The sequence below is a fragment of the Varroa destructor genome, unplaced genomic scaffold (genome assembly GCF_002443255.2).
Source record: "Varroa destructor unplaced genomic scaffold, Vdes_3.0 BEIS01000007.1, whole genome shotgun sequence".
Classification (NCBI taxonomy): domain Eukaryota; kingdom Metazoa; phylum Arthropoda; class Arachnida; order Mesostigmata; family Varroidae; genus Varroa; species Varroa destructor.
Window position 1 is genome coordinate 19563974 of NW_019211460.1, and position 3504 is coordinate 19567477.

Consider the following 3504-nt stretch of genomic DNA (forward strand, 5'->3'; position numbering starts at 1 on the left):
ATATATTAAATACTATAAAAATTAGAAAAAAAAAAGATTTGAATCCAGAGCAAGGAGAAATCTCGTAATCGTTACTTTTTGTGTGATAACAACGAGTTGGACGGCTTTTACTATTTGCTATAGATTATATAGAATTATATAAATTACGTAGGTTATCATTTGACACCGTAACCTGACGCTTTTCCATTGTTACATAAATACGATCGGTGCACTTTTCTGTATATCAGTTAATTCCTTATGGCTAAAGGGCTACAAAGTGAAAGGATGCCCGTTAAAGATGGCTTAATCGGAGTGCCGCGAATATCATATTTAGTAGATTCACTTAAAAACCTATTTAGCCTTGACCTAAATAAGAAGTTTACACTGACGAAAGTCTTTGAGGAAAGCGGTCCTTAAACATTTAAAGGAATCGTGTAGTGCTATAATATCACAAGTAAGGTCGCAGATGTCACTAGAGCAAGGTATTTTAGTAAAAGCTGATTTAAATGGCGCCTATTTCAACCGTGACCTTACTTCTTCTCTTCAAACTTGGAGCCTATTTTTGTTCAACAGTAGAGACGCGTCCTATTCAACTGTAACCCTAACTTCTAATTTAAGTGTCTGAAAAATACGTATATGGGGAGCCGCATTCAAATCATATTGAACAGCTATTGCACTACTGTTACTAGAACCTTTTTTCATTCATCTGAAAATGGGTGGAGGTGGTTTGGCGGCGTAGTTTCTATTCGTTTTGTAAAAGGTTTGTATCTATTAGAGATCAATAAGCTAAGCCTATATATGTCGGATGTTTTGATACTTGGTCACTGGCCGGATGCCTATGAAGCGTTTATCTCTATTGTAGACGGATAGGACCAACCAAGACCTATATGTGATTTTGATAGAGCATTTTGCATAACTGCTTTATTACTCAGGTCTAAAATTAAAGCACGCACCTGCGAAGACGATACGATCAACAAGCTATTGGCGGAGTTGTCGGCAGTTTTAGTTTGTAAGGATAGAATGTGGAACGGTGCACCTCTTTTGAAGTTTTACTGGACAGTAAACTTCACTATCCATGCTTGTTATAGTTGCTTTCCTGCAAGTGAAGTTCAGAGAGCACAAGATAAACAGTACTGATGTTGTTAGTCCGTAGTGATCTACATTGGTAAGGGGCTTTTGTTGTCGGACTAATACGTATGTAGGAACACGTGGTGCAGTAATCTAGTTAAATCGCGCCACAGCAGCTATGCCAAATTCATCTCAATGCGAAACAGATGTTGTCGAATCTGATGCTTTTTGTCCCTAGAAGTGTCCTGTTAAACCACAGTGGAAATTGTTTCCTTAAGTGGTAGTACACCAGGCCTTTTTCTTGTGTTCGTTCGAGCATGGCAAACTTGTTAAAAGCAATATAATAGATTTCTGTACAATTAATAACCAGGATGGCATTACGTCATAATGATTTGACCATATCCAAAACTCTATTTTTTCGGCTTTTCGTCAATAAATACAAGTATAAATAAATGGGTTCGAATAACCAGCTATGTAGTTGTACTAGTTTGCTTGACCTGCCCTTTGAGTACCTACACATAGTATAAATAGATGTATCTAAAAACACGTGGTGGTCTAGGTTCCAACCCGGGCATTGACACGTTTTGTACTGTGAGCCAGCCGTCTTGCTTAACGAATATATCGGATGCAAATCTTGAACAGGAACTTGACTCAGGCAGCACTAGATTATGAAGAAAACTTAAAAAAAACGGCAGTTATATGGAAGGTTTGGCAGGTTCAACGGTGATCTGTAGATCTGTTACGACATACGTAGAGCCGGATCAACGTGACAAACCCACTGCAGAATGTTTTACAGTGCTTCGAAAACTTGTACCAGGCAAAACACATTTCCCAAGTTATAGATCACATTACAGACGACGACCAAAGCTATCATTCAGACAACTTGCAATTGGTTGAATATTGGGAACGTCGCAATAGCGAACCCGGGTAAGTATGTCAAGCGATCTGTTCGGCTTCTTTGAAATATTAGGCTTTTTGTCGTGATAACTATATCTAAATAACCTTTTGATAACTCCGTTAACCAAACGATATAAACCAGATACATGACGTTACTTAAACGCTCTTTTACATCCATGCTTATTTGATGTGACGTCGAATACTTTAGTCGTACTATTTGTAGAAAATTGATTACAAGTAAGATCCCATTAGATCTTACTGTGTCGTCTGCTACTGTTGGGGGAAGGACAATAACATCGTTAAGTTTTTTCAATGAATAGCCTTGTTCAGTTAACCTGATTAGGTCGTATGCTTGTTAATCGCCTCGTTTTTTTCAAACCCATAAAATTTATTCAGTCCCACCAAACACATGTAATGGTTCTCTTGGGATAACGATCTGGCTTAGCTTCGTAACGTCCCAGATCTACCCATTCCTTCATCTTCTACATATTTAGATGGAGACACCGTTTTTTATCATCCGGAACAATTTTATGGTTAGGAATTGTTGCATTGTGACCATGCGTTGCCCGGTGGTAGCAAGATGTCAAGGGGCAACAAGCAGCCCCGTCTCCTCGGGCTTTTCGCTCAGCTAATGGAGTACTCAGGTTATTCAGGACCTTTGAGTAAATTTTATAGATTTAAGGTCCTTCTTGACAATCATATGACTGCAGTTCGCATTGTCATCATATTCATTTTTTCGCCAGCTGTCCTCCTTCAAAGATACGGTCTGTATCGACTTCGGATGGCTGGCCGTGACGGGGCGCATTCTTTAGTTCCAAAATGCCATTATTAAACGTTACAAACCACTTTCAGCTATTCTATTACGTGTGAAATTTGTTTTGGTAACTACGCGGACTCTACAAATAGCGAAGTAATGCAGACGTAAAAAACGCGTTTCTTTCACTGGACGTATCCATATCCATATCGTATAAACTGGGATAAAATTTTACTGCACAATAAAATTACAATGGACCTACAAAAGAGAGAGAACACGAATTGTATACAGAGGCAAACCAACGATAATAAGGAAAGAGATTGAGGAAAAGCGACATTTATGTTATCTTTTTTTAATATTTCGAGTTTTACGTCCAGACATTCCATCAGACGGCTGGCTCCCTACACGAAACGAAGTGTGTCTACGCCAAGATTCGAATCTATGCGCCTCTCAAGTTTGACGAGCAAACACGCCATCATTGAAACTCACGTTACAACCTTACATATATATATGTAAGATTTATATACGTATGATCGAATGTAAAAACTAGATTTCGCGCACTCCATTCAAGTCCATTTCAGGCCCGTTAAATTAGCTTAAGCATCAGCTATGAGCGTGCCCTTTTGGATTTAATTTCGAACTTACACATAAACTGTGAAGTTGTTTATGTGTAAATTCGTGTGTCTAACTACCTTCGAGGTACTCATTGTTCGACCATACATGAGGCGATCTTCGATATGGAGTATTTTTAGTCGAGCCTGTATGTATTGCTGAGTATGGACATTCTACGAATGGGTCACAGTGGA

General features: G+C 38.8%; 1 long non-coding RNA gene across 1 annotated transcript in view; it reads right to left on the reverse strand.

The window, feature by feature from the left end:
- The window catches only part of LOC147754421 (uncharacterized), a 4275-nt gene extending 2136 nt beyond the window's left edge, over positions 1-2139 (reverse strand). Inside the window, exons 1-2 of the long non-coding RNA XR_015317018.1 lie at positions 1564-2139; positions 933-1075 (exon numbers count right to left, since the gene is read on the reverse strand). This is a non-coding gene — a long non-coding RNA (uncharacterized LOC147754421). The remainder of the gene's footprint in view (positions 1-932; positions 1076-1563) is intronic.
- Positions 2140-3504: the final 1365 nt, after the last annotated feature.